We start from the raw sequence: 16623 nt of genomic DNA, 5'->3' as shown, positions 1-16623 counted from the left end.
GATATTTACTATCAAATTTGTTTCATTTAACGAATATTTTTTTACCGTTGAATTTGCCCGTGAAAAATCTATATATAAAAGAAAGTGGTTTTAGTTACACTATAACTCAAGAACGGATGATCCGATTTGGCTGAAAATAGATGCGAGAGGAAGCTTAGAACCAGGAGACGGACATAGGATACTTTTCATCCCGTCTGGATTGTTTTAGCGATCCGTCCGCGATCCCATCGGGATTATATTGGGACTTTTTCGGGACTACGTCAGGGTTATTTGGGGATCCTTCCGGGATCCCCTCAGGGTCATTTCAGAACATTTTTGGGATAATTTGGGGACCCTTCTGGCATAATTTCTGGATGGTTTTCGGGATTCGTCCGCGATACCGTCGGGTCATTTTCTGGATAATTTCGATCACTTGGAGATCCTTTCAGGTTATCAGCTCATTTAGTTAGTTTTTCTACTCTATTACATAAATGAAATATTTAGACAGAAAATTTTTTTAAAACAAATAACTTGATAAGCAGGTTAACATGAATAGTCCATATATTTTATTTTATCCTTGCGGACGAGGCCACGGGTAAAGGCTAGTATAATATATATATATAATAGTGATAAAGAGTGATGCATACCACTTGAGGTAAGCCCACTTCTTGGGAATGGTCCCTATCCTACGAATAAGAATAGATACAAGAATACAGATAAGGGCAGAAGAATCATATGAATAGGGAGAGGAAGAAGGCATAGGAGAAAGAAAAGGGAACGGAAACGAAAATTAAAAAGTATATGGAAAAGGAAATGGAGATGAGTAAGAGATCGGGAGGGCGAACGAGAGAGAGGCTGAGAAGGATAAAAATATGGAAGGGAGGAGAGGGGGCGAAGAGGTAAAGGAGCAGAAAAGGAAATGGGAAGGAAATTCTTTCAAAAGTTGTTTATTATTTACTAGGAGATCCACTGATATGGGCTATGGACTTTCTGACTTCGGACACTCTAGCCTTCGACTTTATCCCTGACAGGACGGAATATTGTATGCCTATAAGTGCTCCCAGTGCAATCTTCACCCCAGTCATTCCCCGGGAGAGGAATGGGAAACAGGACTCATCCGGGGAAGGGAACCGGTTTACTTGTTCACGGATGGGTCGAATATGGACGGAAAGATTGGTGGGGGGCCTTTTGTCAAGAGCTAAATGTAAGCCGCAACTTTAAGTTGGTTGGTCACTAGAGCATCTGAATTCCTTTGCTCTGAAATCAATGGACAAGATTGTAGACCACGAGATTAGATCAAAGGCTCTCGATAGAATATCACTACATCGAGATCAGCATACATATAGGACAAGCAGGTCGACAGAAACTGCATTGTATCAGCTGTCCACAGAAATCCAAAGTGCGTTCGAATGCGGAGAGGTTGCGCTATGCGCATTTTTGGACATAGAACGGATATTCGACAACATGGCCCACGAGAGTGTGAATCGGGCAATCGAGAGAAGAGAGATACAACGTCCAATCCGTATGTGGATAAATGCTCTACTGCATACGCTCTACTTGCCGAACCCTCAAGTGGGGACGGTACAGTAGAGATCAAGACAACGAAAGAATGTCCACAAGGGAGCGTCCTGTCACCCCTGCTGTAGAGCCTGGTAGTAGATGAACGTCAACAGAGGCTCTCAGAGAACGAAATCCGATGTCAGGGTATGCGGATGATATTGCTATAACTGTAAGGGGCAGATTTAAGAGCGCCCTTTGCGGCATAATTCAAAGGGCATTGAGGGTAACGAAAGAATTGTGTCCTTCACCAGGGGAAGAAAACTGGAAGGGATGAGGCACATCGCAATGGATGGAGTACAGTTGGAGCACACTACCGAGGTGAAATACTTGTGAGTCACGTTCGACTCTAAGCTCTTATGGAGGAAGCACGTCGACAACACCATATCAAAGGCCACAAAAGCATTAATTGTGTGCAGATGTATTGCAGGAAGATCCTGGAGATGCAGCCTAAAGATCCTAAGATGGACGTACACTACTATAGTTAGACCTACCCATAGTGTATGAAGCAGTTGCGTGGACATCAAGGACGACCGTGCTGACCGTACAAAAGTCACTCACGAAGCTTCAACGCTTGGCATGTGTCTGGATTACGGGAGCTATACGAACATGCCCGACGGCGGCAATAGAGGTGCTGTTTAAGTTAACGCCTCTACACATAATAATTGAGCAGTCAGCCAGGAGTACTTTAGTAAACATAGATAAAGAGGGATGCGGAAGGAGTCACAATCGTTTCCTACGCCGATTATGCACAATAATGGCCACAGGCCCAGGCCCAAAGATCGATGCGCTATGCAATAAAATAAACGGCTACCTCCCTGATCTCTCCAGTTTTTCGCCTCGCGAAACCTGGCATTATCACCGACTAAATCTTCCGCGACCTTATTTACAACATGGACGTCCCAAATGTCGACCATTTTGAACATCCACGTCGATGGCACTACGCTACCGACTGTCCTACACCCAAAAATCTTGGGTGTGACGTTTGATCAGGATCTACATTTTGGTGAGCACGCAGCCGCAATTGTTCCGAGAATTCAGAGCCGTAACAAAATCCTCAAATCCCTCGCTGGCAGTACTTGGGGAAAAAATAAAGAAACGCTCATGACTACATACAAAGCAATTAGCCAGCCGATTACGTGCTACGCGTCACCCATATGGTCGCCAAGCCTAAAAATCACCCACTGGAAGAAACTACAGGCCTGCCAAAATACTGCTCTCAGAATCGCCACGGGCTGTCTTCTTATGTCCTCAGAACACCATCTGCATAATGAGGCGAGAATACTCCCCATCAGGGAGAGAAATGAGATGCTGACCAAACAGTTCCTGTTGAATACCCAGAAACCTGGGCATCCCAACAGACATCTGATTGATGAACCAGCACCGCCTAGGGGCTTAAGGAGTCATCTTCGTAAGCATTTTGAGGAAATACGGCACCTGAGAACCCAGCCGTATGAAGTGAAAAAACACAAGCAGGTACTTGGTGAACCCCACAAATAGGCGTCGACCTTTATGCCGGGAATTGCCCGGTGAATCCAGTACTTAACGAAAATTATCCAAAACTCGCGGAAGAGGAACGCATACTCCCCAGGGAAACGCGTGTCACTCTTGCTCAACTTCGTTCTGGATACTGTAACAGGTTAAACTCTTACCTATCCAGAATCAACCCCGACATACAAAATGTATGCCCCGCTTGCAATGTGTCCCCACATGACACCAACTATCTCTTCAATTGTAATGTGGAACCAACGCCTCTAACACCCCTTTCCTTATGGTCCACCCCTGTTGAAACGGCAAGTTTCCTTGGACTCCCGTTAGAGGATATTGATGACAATTTGTGGTCGGTCGCGGCTATTAGGTGGGGCGAGCATTGCTACAACAACAACAACAACAGGGATGCGCAAGAGGAAAAGTGATACAGTCACGGAACATGGAGAAGCTGAAGGAGCAGATTCCACTTATCCAACTTCCCAGTGATGACACTAGGAAGCTAATTAAGTTTGAGAAGTGCTTCAAAATAGAGCTGGGGAAGAAGTGTACATAGGACACCTCCAGAATTGAAGCGCTTCACAAGGAACATATTATAGTATGGTACAATGATGTATCCAAGGCACCGGAGGGCATAGGAGCGGGGATCTTCGGCCCGCGAACCAAAATTTCCCTACCAATTGGAAAATATCCGAGTATCTTCCAAGCCGAAGTTTTCGCCAAGAGCCGGTGTGCAGAGATAAATTTACAGCGAGGATATACAAACGAGAGAATCGCTATACTCAGCGACAGTCAGGTTGCGCTCAAGGCACTATCTTCGGTTGAGATTAAATTATCAACAGTCCTTGAATGCGTAGAGAGGTTAAGCAGTCTAGGGGCCAATAACACCATCTGTTTAGCCTGGGTACCTGGACACAGAGGAGTGGATGGTAACGAGCTTGCCAGGTTGGCGGCGGCGGAAAAGCAAATAGGACCCGAGCTAATCATACCGATAGTATCACACACAATAAGGGAAGAGTTCAGGCAAAAAGAAGTGTGCGTCAGAGAACAACACTGGCGCGAAAGTTCAGTATAGGAGGATATAGCTCAAAGCGATATAAAGCCATGATTAAGCTCCCAAAAAGCAGCTTTAGAATTTTAACAGGCATACTCACAGGTCACTGCAGGCTAAAGAGCCACAGGGATAAACAAGGTATATCGTCTAGTAGCCTCTGTCGATTCTGTGATCGCGAAGATGAGACTGCAGAACACATCCTGATGGAAAGCGATGCAGTCGCGAGAGGAAGATGAGAATTCAAAGAAATCACAAGGCGAATATTGGACATTTTCTACTTTTCTAACTACTTTCATTACTACTACTTTCATTAATAGCTGTGTTTTTTTTCACGTCTATATACTTTTACGCTTAAACTTGATATGGACTGCTAAACGACAAACTTTAAATACACCTCTGAAATTGCTACGCATAAAGTTAGTACTACTAAATTTCAATACGCATTATACTCAGATGTAACTGAAATATGTGTCCACGTTTCACCTTCTTCACTAATTCCATGTATTCTATGCGCGTCCACTATTTATCACAACTGATGCAGCTATATGTTATACAAAAAAATACAACAGAGGGTTGTGTCTCCGCTTTTGGGTACACCCTGTAGCTGTAGCTAGTTGTTGAACCACTGCCGCTAGATGGGTCTCCTAAGCATTATCTAAGCGAGGATAGGCATTTTTTCATGCGCAAACGAAACGTATACGCGGGTAAAAAAAAAACACGGCTAATTATTTTTTTCTTTTTTTGACAGAAAATATATATTTTTTTTTTACTCACCACAGTGCTCGTTATTCGATTTTCACAACGAGTATTGCAAAGTACACGAATCGCCTAACATGAAAAGTGATGTGATAAAATGAAAAAATAAATTTCACAGCGAGCAAAAAATTTTTTTTTCACTTTATCACTTCATCGAACGTGAATTTACCTCCAGACTTCCATCTGGATTTATCTGGCTGAAATCATTAGGGGGACTCATGAAAGCATATAAACTTATAAGGTGTAAAATTATATCCATTTACACACGCGGTTATATGAACGCACCTAGTAATACTCTTGATAAACTTGAATGTTTATCAGCTGTATTATTGCCAAACAAACATTTTTTGATTGTTATACAAATTAAAAATGCCAAGATTAAGTGAAAAATCAAAACTAAAACGCATTTACTTGCTGTTGTTGGAGATTTCTGATGAAAGTGCCTGCTGTAGTGTCTGCAAGGTTGCATTCCTTTGAGTTTACCGCGTTTACACAATGAAATGTGCGCGTAAATTTATACAAGTTGTGTAAATGATTTTTCATACAAAATTTGACAGCTCGTTTACGCACTAGATAAATTTATACGTTTACACACTTTAAAAGGCATTTATACGGTTACATGAGTCCCCCTATTGTTGTTGCATTTACATGCAAAATTATTTATCTGGCTCAGGATCTTTGCGACCGGATGATGCTTAGTCCAAAGTCGTTATTGCAAATTAAAAATCGTTAGTTAAAATTTCGACAAGTCGTATCGTTAAAAGTTCGCCTTTTACGCCAACGAATGAGTAGAACTACGCGAATAAGGACACTTACGAGAGCTCAGAGCTCTTTCTCTAGTTCCCACTTCAATTAAATTTTCGTCTTCCTTCTAACTTCCTCTACTTCTCCTTCTTCATTCCCTTTTTGTTTTTAGATTGAACTTTTCCTTTCCTTTTCTTTTTTCTTCCAATTTCCCCCTTTCGTATGTGGGGAGATATCGAAGTTGGCTTTTTCCAGAAAGGGACGCACATTTCATAACTAAAGTTAAAAATTAGCAAATGAATGGTTTTGAGGGTCGTAAAATCTTTGTTGTTGTACTACTGACCTCACCTGTCTGTTTTATTGTTTTATTTATGCATGATGTGATTCAATTGTGTAAGTAGGATCTTGGTCTATTATAATATTAGCCGTGTTTTTTTTACACGTAAACGTCTATACGCTTAAACTTTCTATGGACTGCTACCCTGCAAAAATCGCGATTACTCCATGCATGCATGAGTACTCGCTATGGACCAAGCGAGTGCTCCAAAATTAACCACAATTCATACAAAAAATATGGTCCAATTAACATTGCGATGTCCTAGGACCGGACCATATACTCCAGCTCCGCATTACATCAGAGTAATCCATGGAGTACCCACAGTCCAATAAACATCGTGTAGTGATTACAATCGTTAAAAACGAGCAATGATCGGCTTACAACATGTTCGTGTAGAAACATGAGTTGTTCCATCGCTGCATTACAGTGGAGTAGAATGGTAAGTACTCCAGTGGACCACATGGTCCAACGATTTTTGCAGGGTAAGCGTCCAACTTTAAATACACCTCTGAAATTGCTGCGCATAAAATGTGTACTACTAAATTTCAATACGCATTATATTCAGATGTAACTGAAATATGTGTCTTTGTTTCACCCCTCTACATTAATTCTATGTATTCTATTCCATAGTGTACCTATACCAAGTGTGTTCACTAAGCGATAAACGTCAAAACTACAAACAGCCTCGCTCACCTGATGGAAATCTCAGGTCTAGAGTCGCATTTTTAGTCTCAACGACAACATTTTTGACTACCAATCGTATGGACTTTTTCAATTTTTCAATCATTCGGAGCATTCGGTAATGGTATCCATTTTGAATTCGCTGTCATTCCGAATCCAGCGAGTGCCTGTCAGAATGCTTGACAGATAAGTCAACACACTTGTACTTGTACACTATGTTCTATTCGTGTCCACTATTCATCTCAACTGATTCAGCTATATGTTATACACAGCCATACAACAGAGGGTTGTGTCTCCGCTTTTCGGTACACCCTGTGCTGTAGCTAGTTGTTTAACCACTGCCGCTAGATGGGTCTCCTAAGCATTATCTAAGCGGGGATAGGCGTTTTTTTTACACGCAAACCTAAACGTATACGCGTGTATAAAAAAACACGGATATTTTATATTATCCAAAGGAATACGAACGGGGATGATTGGAATCTGGCTAAAATCAGTGGAGCTCTGAGCATGAGTCCCGTGGCGAATTGTCGGTGAACATTGGATATAAAATGACCTCGAGCCGGGCTATAATTAGCCGCCGCTGCAAGCATTCTATCTCCGACTCGCCTATCTGGTATCTTCATTGTTATGTGGCGTGAATTCCTCTGTAGTAATGCTCTTCAGAAACTTTTTTGTATTGGTCTAAGTTAAACAGGAAGTTCCGCTAGGTGGCATATTAGACCTAATGAACAAATTAGCTACCGCTTCGCTGACCACCTGCTTTAGGCATGCCTGGTTATTGACATGAAGCACTCAGTTGAAATTTTTAGGTGATTGGTTCTTTAAGAGGACCCCAAGCAGTGTACTTCAATATTTTGATAAATCTTTCCGCGTGCAAGCAAGAACGAATCAATGTCTTTGCAAACGCATAAGGGAAATTTGTTCGGATTGGTTGTGGTCGAAGCACTGGTAGACTTATTAAAAGTTTAAATCATCCTTATCCCGAACTTACCGTCAGAATGAAATTTCTCATGTTCACGAGTTTTCATGCAAAGCGAACATTGGCACAATCGCGCAGTTGAAACTTATTTCGGCTTGTAACGTTTTACAAGACCTAATTTTTATCGAAAATTATAAAATGTGGTATCAAAAGCCACATCTCGACCTAAGAATCCCAAAGCGGAAATCAAAAATGTTATTTCTGTCGAAAGTTATTTACAAAAAACCGTAAAATGACCCCTAGAGGGTCCGAAATATGGGGCCCGATCCATAGTTTTTTTTTTTTTTGCATAGAACACCTTTCTGCGTTGGCGACATTCGGCCGCGCTTATAAAAAATTACCCTGGGTGGGTCCGACGCCGGTTTGGGGATCAAAACTAAAAGCGCGCAGAACACCTTTCTGAATTAGTATGTGTGTGTGTGTACAACAAATCTGCCAAAAAAAAAACAACAACCACATGAAAATTTCAACCAAATTTTTGCTTATATCTTTTGGCAGAAATAAAAATTTTAATTTGATACCACCTTTGATAATTTCGATAAAAATTAGGTGGTGCACCGTCTTGTGAAACGTTACACAATCCGAAGTATACCGTCGAAGCAGAAACATCGTTTTTTGTAGTAATGTCCGCGTAATTATTACATAGTCGTTTTTATGTAATTTTCGTTTATATAAAATATTAATAATGTGCATAAGAGCTACGAAACTGGATTTTTTAATAAATTGACTTGATACATGAGTAGCCACAAATGAACAATTAAAATCAAATGAATTAAAAAATATTGTCAACTTTAATTTAAAAATTATGTGAAGTAGAATGTGCATTTTGTATCACAGCTGAATTTTTTTTAACAAATTAACTTGACACATGAGTGGCCACGGATGAACAATTAAAATCAAATAAATTAAAAAATATTTTCAGCTTTAATTTGGATATTATGTGAAATGTAAAAATATAAGTAAAAATTTTGTTTTAAATAAATTCATACATATATGATAAACGGAACATATAACGGGGTAGATATTATACCTTACATATAAATTGTGATATCGTACATATAACTCCACAAAGGACAAAAAGTACAAGTAACGGGATTGAAAATACCCTTATTGTACATATATTAATGTACAGTCATGTACACATGTAACTGGATAGAAATTCACATAATACATAATTAAATGTACGGTTATGTGCATATATTTACATTTTACATACAATATATAAACCTAATATGACGAAACACATAACCAGAATGAATATAAATTCATTAAAATATGGCACCTGATACGACGAAAATTCATTTACAAAAATAAAATTATGTAAATATTGGCAAAAAAATCATAACATAACAACTATAACAAGCGCATTACAGTACCTTGTCTAGCCTGGTTTCAACATCACAACTAAACAAATTTCTACAATTGAAATTACAACTTTACAATTAAAAAATTAATAATCTACATAAAGAAAACAAGTCACCACTGGGAATTACCCAAAACGCTGAATTATTTAACAAATCAACACGACACATGATGACTAAATTAATATTTCTATAACAATGGGAGGATGTCTGAGGCCACTGGCTTGGGCATGATGGGGGACCACTTACTGGATGGTAGTGAAATTATAATACCGACATAAAAATATAATTCATGAAGAATTACAAATTTTGAAAAAGCACATGGCAACAAGCCATATATTTAACAATTACAAGAAAAAAATTTGTGCTACGGGTTTTTACTTTGCGACATGTGTTACCTGCTTAGGCACGTCTAAATGTTGCAAGTATATTACCCTTATACGTTTGTTAACCTGGCGATTTAAGAGGCAATTTAAGGGTCCTCTTGCTATTTATTGGAATTGGAAGATTCAATTCTCAAAACCGGAAAAAAAGTAAAACGTTACCTTCGTCTTGCCCATTCACATAAAAAATTGCTCGAAGCACTGTTATAAACATTCCCACTAGACTAGCGGCCGCCATGGTATGATGGTAGCGTGCTCCGCCTACCACACCGAAGATCCTGGGTTCATGCCCCGGGCCGGTTAAGTTAGGTTGAACTGGCCGGTCCATGAGGACCTCATATAGACTTAATATCACGCCCCGGGCAAAGCAACATCAAAATTTTAGATTATTCTAGGCGATTTCAACAAACCAAGAAAATATATTCTACATTCCAATTTTTTGACAGTAGGGCTGATCACATTCAACACGGCTTCTACAGACCACAACCAAACAAGCAAAGCTTGACGACTACCGTAGCCAAGGATTACTTTGAAAGCGGCAGCCACCAATATAAATTACAGCAAACTTACTTACTTACTTAATTGGCGCTTAACTGTCTAAACGGTTATGGCCGTCCAACAAGGCGCGCCAGTCGCTCCTTCGCTCCGCCAACCGGCGCCAATTGGTCACACCAAGTTTAAATCGTTTTCCACCTGGTCCTTCCAACGGAGTGGGGGCCGCCCTCTACCTCTGTTTCCATAGGCGGGTTCCGATAGAAACACTTTCTTGGCCGTAGCATCATCTTTTATTCGCATAACATGGCCTAGCAAGCGCAGCCGCTGCGTTTTAATTCGCTGGACTATGTTTTAACTTTAGAAAAAAAATATTAATTATGTTTAAAAAACGTCCAAAAGAATGATTATTATCTGTTGTTTACTTCTATTTTAGTTTTTATTGACAAAATAAAAAGTACGCAACTGTAGGGTTCTTATATTCAATTTGTTTATTGTTTATACTAAGTTATATTTATTCTACTTTAATATTTATTACTTATAAATTTTGTTATTGTAAATGTAAAAAAATATTTAATTTTCAGTTTTGATTTTTCTGTTTTTCAAAAATTTTCTGGTTTGAAAATTATTCTATTTTTGTGGTGTTAGAAATCATACGTTAGTTTTGATAATAAAATAATTTAAAATAAAACCAACTTCTATCTTACTTAACTGGATAACTACAATTGGCGATCTCTGCCAACATATACGAGATTGACGAGCAGTAAGACCACCAAAATTGCACATAATCAAGCTAAATGAAGAGGTCACTAATGGACAACATAGAAGTCGCGTAAATAAACTAAATGGCAAAATAAGAATAAACTATCATCAGAATCGAATTTAAAAAAAAAAAACAAGAGAAAGTGTGCAGTTCTGTTTGCAGTTTCAAATAAATTGTGTCTTGCAACTTACGCCATCACCATCAACACACTTATTCCTAAGGGTTGGTTATATTAAAACAGACAGGACAACAACTACACCAATAGCGGAACTAAAGCCAACTATTTATCCCAGGGAGATCTGATCTATCTCAACAATCAACTTTGTTAACAATTCATTATCCTCAAAATTTAAATAATAACGTCAATACTAAAGCTATGAATAAGTGTCTACCCGTAAATACAACAACACTTATTTGAATGCTTCATACGAACTGTGACAATTTTTGAAGAATTACCAGTGTATAGAAGGATAACCGAAAAATGTTGGGTAATATACAAATACTGGTGACGAAAAAGTGAGTGATTAATATTAATAAATTTGATTACACGTGGAGAATTCATTGTAAACCAAATGTAATGGTATATATATTGATGGTTTTATAACTTATTTATATGTATATATGTCATAAAGACATTTTATTTTATTGCATATACAGTGATGTACAAATCAACATAATATACGTTATTTTTCGTTTATATTTCCGTGGACGTCACACATAAATAGTGTATTTTGTTCATTAGCATTAGTTTGGTGGTTTGATAATCCAATAGAAGGCAGGGTTGTTCTATTCGTATTTAAATAATCAGTGGTGGACATTTAAATATGGTTTAAATTCAGTCGTCTGAAAATTAAGTGAATTTTCGGAGATAATTGCCAATCTATATATAATTAGATCATTTGAAATTGTGCCTTAGATACTTTGTCTTGCGTAAATAGGAAAGTTCAATTTGCATATCATTGAAATTTTTGATACAATTTTATTTATTTATTTTTGTTTTGTTCTTTCTTTTAACCCAGTTAATTTGTAGGGCTAAACATTTAAATTGTAAACTCCCTCTTTGACTAATTCAATATACATATATAAAATGTTTCGTTCACCACAACAGAATACACAAGCACCTACACTTTCTAATAATTCAAATGATTCATTAATAAATATATCAAATAACCCTTCAACCCAACAAAGTAATACAAATCCCTATGATAATTACAATCAAAACGAAATTTCAGCAACATCAGTCAAACTTCCACAATTTTGGACTAGTTGTCCAGAAGCGTGGTTTATACATGCTGAAACACAATTTAGCACTAAAAATATAACGCAAGAAAACACAAAATATGAACATATTATTACCGCACTTCCACAGGAAGTAATTTTAACGGTGTTAGATTTTATTCAAAATCCCCCCCCCAAGTTAATAAGTTTTCTGAACTTAAGAAAATCTTAATAGAAAGGCATTCATTAAGTGAAAGTTCAAAGCTAGATACAATTTTTAGTGATTCTGAGATCGATCATTGATTTTACTTGCCGGTTCAAATTTCGGTGAAAATATTCTTAAAAAGATTTGGATAAGAAAACTTCCCAAAAATTTAAGTGCGATTTTAGCTAGTTCCAATTCAACTAATATAAATGAATTGACAAAACTCGCTGATAATATTTGGGAAGTCATAAATAAAAATGAAGTATATTCGGTTAACGCGGTTTCGAATTCAGTAGCGCAAAATTCTGTGGTTGAAAATTTAGTAAAAACTACTTCTTTGATGTTTGAAAATTTTCAAAAACTTTCTTTAGAATTATCTGAAATAAAAACTCAAGTTTATCAAAATCAATCTAGATCACGGTTGAATTCCAGAAATTATTTTAGAAATTCATTTAGACGTCGTTCCAATTCGCGTAATAATCCAAATTGGCTGTGTAGATTTCACTACAAGTTTGGAAGTAATGCCCGAAATTGTGAACAACCGTGTTCTTATAATAAAAATAAAGATTCAACAAACTAAATTCAACCGTTGTTGCAGCGACGAACAACGGTAATTTGGAATTTTCAACTCGTCGCTTGTTCATTTTTGATAAAGATAATAAACTACATTTTTTGATCGATAGTGGAGCAGAAATTTCAGTGTTACCATTGTGTAAATTTCCACATACGAAACGTACAGATATAGTTCTTACAGCAGCTAATGGTTCAACAATTTCCACATATGGGAAAAGGCTTTTAAACGTTAATTTAGGTTTAAGACGTGAATTTCCCTTTACATTTTTGATAGCGGATATAGCTAAGCCAATAATTGGAGCAGACTTTCTTTGTAAATATGGTCTCCTTATTAATATGAAACATAAGCGATTAGTGGATCCCTTAACAAATCTTTCGGTCAATACCATTTCTTCTTTTTGTGACATTCCTTTACCAAAGTTATTTGCGGTTGATAATAAATTTACGAAATTATTAAGAGAGTTTCCATCACTTTTTGCAGAACCAGATTATACGAAACCTGTTAAACATACAACAGTACATCGACTTGTAACAGAAGGTAGTCTTCCATTTTCTAAGCCCAAACGCTTAGATCCGATAAAATACAAAGTCGCTAAAACGGAATTTGATTTTTTAGTTAAAACAGGCATTTGTCGACCTTCAAATTCTTCAGTAGCATCTCCACTTCACTTAGTACCTAAAAAAGAGTTGAATGACTGGCGTCCTTGCGGTGATTTAGGAGATTAAATATTGTAACTGTGCCGGATCGTTATCCTTTACCACACATACAAGATTTTAATATGAATCTTCGTAATAAAAATATATTTTCGAAATTAGACTTAGAGCATATCACCAAATTCCTATGGCTGAAGAAGACATTTATAAAACTGCGATTACAACTCCTTTCGGTATGTTTGAATTCATGCGAATGCCCTTCGGACTTAGAAATTCTGCACAAACTTTCCAAAGATTCATTAACGAAACAGTCAGTGACTTAGATTTTGTATATTCTTATATCGACGACTTACTTATTGCAAGTAAAGACGAAGAACAACATTTAAAACATTTGCGTATACTTTTTCAACGCCTTTCAGAGTACGGTTTAAACATTAAACCAAGTAAATGTACTTTTGGCGTATCAAATATAGACTTTTTAGGACATAATATTTCTGGTACAGGTATTCGACCTTCTGACGAAAAAGTAGCAGCTATTCGCAATTTCGAACGTCCGAAATCAGTTAAGCAAGCCCAAAAATTTATAGGCATGGTAAACTATTACCATAGATATATTCCAAAATTAGCAGAATTTACGAACAAAATTTATGATCTAATTAACAGAACAAGTAAGAAACGTGACAAAACTTTAATATGGGACGATATATCGAGTGAAGCTTTTGAATGCATTAAGGATAAATTTGCATCTACGATATTGTTAAATCATTTTAACAAAGATGCCAAATTATCTTTAACAGTAGATGCATCTAATACGGCTATTGGTGGTGTTATACAACAAACGTATAATAACAAAATTGAACCTCTTGCATTTTTTTCTAAAAAACTTTCTCCAACCGAAATTAAGTACAGCGCATTTGATAGGGAATTATTGGCAATTTATTTAAATATAAAACATTTTCGATATCTTTTGGAAGGACGACAATTTACAGTTTTTACGGACCACAAACCTTTAACTACAGCTTTAAATTCAAAAACAGAACGGAGTCCCAGACAAACGAGACATTTGGAGTTTATAGCACAATTTACTGATGACATACAATACATTAAAGGAGAATCCAATGTTGTAGCAGATACGCTATCTAGAGCTTTCGAGGTTAATGCAATACACAATACAAAGCTGAATTTCAAAATTTTTGAAAAACAGAAAAATCAAAAGTGAAAATTAAATATTTTTTTACATTTACAATAACAAATTTTTTAAGTAATAAATATTAAAGTAGAATAAATATAACTTAGTATAAACAATAAACAAATTGAGGAGTACTGTAGGGTTCTTATATTCAATTTGTTTATTGTTTATACTAAGTTATATTTATTCTACTTTAATATTTATTACTTAAAAATTTTGTTATTGTAAATGTAAAAAAATATTTAATTTTCAGTTTTGATTTTTCTGTTTTTCAAAAATTTTCTGGTTTGAAAATTATTCTATTTTTGTGGTGTTAGAAATCATACGTTAGTTTTGATAATAAAATAATTTAAAATAAAACCAACTTCTATCTTACTTAACTGGATAACTACAGCAACCACTCACTGTCGCTTCCCAAAAATAGAATTGGGTTTAATCTGGCTACAACGGCTTTCGTGATTGATTAGGGGGACTCATGTAACCGTATAAATGCCTTATAAAGTGTGTAAACGTATAAATTTATCTAGTTTACGCACGAGCTGTCAAATTTTGTATGAAAAATCATTTACACAATTTGTATAAATTTACGCGCACATTTCATTGTGTAAACGCGGTAAACTCAAAGGAATGCAACCTTGCAGACATTACAGACGGCATTTTCATCAAAAATATCCAACATCAGCAAGTAAAGGCGTTTTAGTTTTGATTTTTCACTTAATCTTGGTATTTTTTAATTTGTATAACAATCAAAAAATTTTTTTTGTAAATAATACAGCTGAAAAACAATCAAGTTTATCAAGAGTAATTACTAGGTGCGTTCATATAACCGCGTGTGTAAATGGATATAATTTTACACCTTATAAGTTTATATGCTATCATGAGTCCCCCTATTGTCGGGCTGCTCTGTCGCGCCGAAAATAACGATACTCATAAAGCAAGGTGCACACGAGGCTACGCGTCATAGACGCGTACAAGATATTTCATATAGCTACAATTTCTCTACGCCTCAAGATCTGCGCACGAAGCTACTTTCGAGCGTCGCTGCAAAAAGCAAACAATTATTGAAAAAAATAAAAATTTAAATTTCTTCAGCTATATACGTCCCCGAAACCAAAGTAAATTGGTATTAAACATTGTTTGCATCCCCGTACCTTTGTAAATTATGAAAGGCTATTTTACACCACTGCGGACTAGAGAAAAGGGTGATTTCTAATTTCCAACACTTTTTAGCCTTTTAAACGCTTCAACAATGTCTAACCAAGCTGTTGTGGTTTTTAATACTCTTTTTCGCTTTGGTAATATACCTTTCACGTACTTTTATTAACTAAAGTAACATTTTTTAACTAATTACACAAATTTGCATACCAGGCATGCTTAACCAACGAAACGATATCATTTCGTTACGATAATCAACGTTAATAAACGAAACGAAGTCATTTCGTTTCGTTTATTAACGTTAAGATCGTCAAATTAACGAAATGATTTCGTTTCGTTTTCTGCCATATCAAAACGAAATCAAATCGTTTATGTTGATTATTAATTTCAAACTATGCTGGCAAAGCTGATTGATGGCGGAGTCATTAAAGGTGAAAGCATTAGCCAAGCTGATTGCAACTTTTCTCATGAATTTTGACAGTACAAACATTTCTCAGAGTATTTTTGACATTACCACCAACGAATTACACAAACAAATTACATAGAGTTTGTGTGTGTATGTGCGCTCGTTGTTGCCACCTTACGGCTTCACCATGGCTATAGCATTGCCAGCACAATTCAAACATAAAGTATCACGTTTTTGTTAACGTTTTTAACGTTAACGAAAGCTTTTCGTTTCGGTTAAAAACGAGATACAATTTATCTTGATAATTTCTTTATCGATAATATTTCGAAGTGTTTCAACGGAAACGGTGGAAATTTTTTGATAAACGATTAGCTTAACGTTAAGGTGCATCTCTGTTGCATACAAAAAAATGTAAACAAACATCTTGTTCTTCCTTTTTCTCAAGCGTACGTACGCTCAGCGAACAACATTGCTGTACGCATAGCTACACGAAAATTTCATGCTTTGTCGCTTTCATGCAGCTGACGCCTCGTATGCAGCTCTCCATTCAGATACATGTGTTCGGCATAAAAGCGTACAAATATCGCCTGCAGCGTCTATGACGCGTAGCCTCGTGTGCACCTTGCCTAAGAAAATATGTAAAAATAAT

Source organism: Eurosta solidaginis, chromosome 4, assembly GCF_040869045.1.
Source record: "Eurosta solidaginis isolate ZX-2024a chromosome 4, ASM4086904v1, whole genome shotgun sequence".
Taxonomy (NCBI): domain Eukaryota; kingdom Metazoa; phylum Arthropoda; class Insecta; order Diptera; family Tephritidae; genus Eurosta; species Eurosta solidaginis.
The sequence above is the reverse complement of the archived record's forward strand: the minus strand, read 5'-3'. Positions refer to the sequence as shown.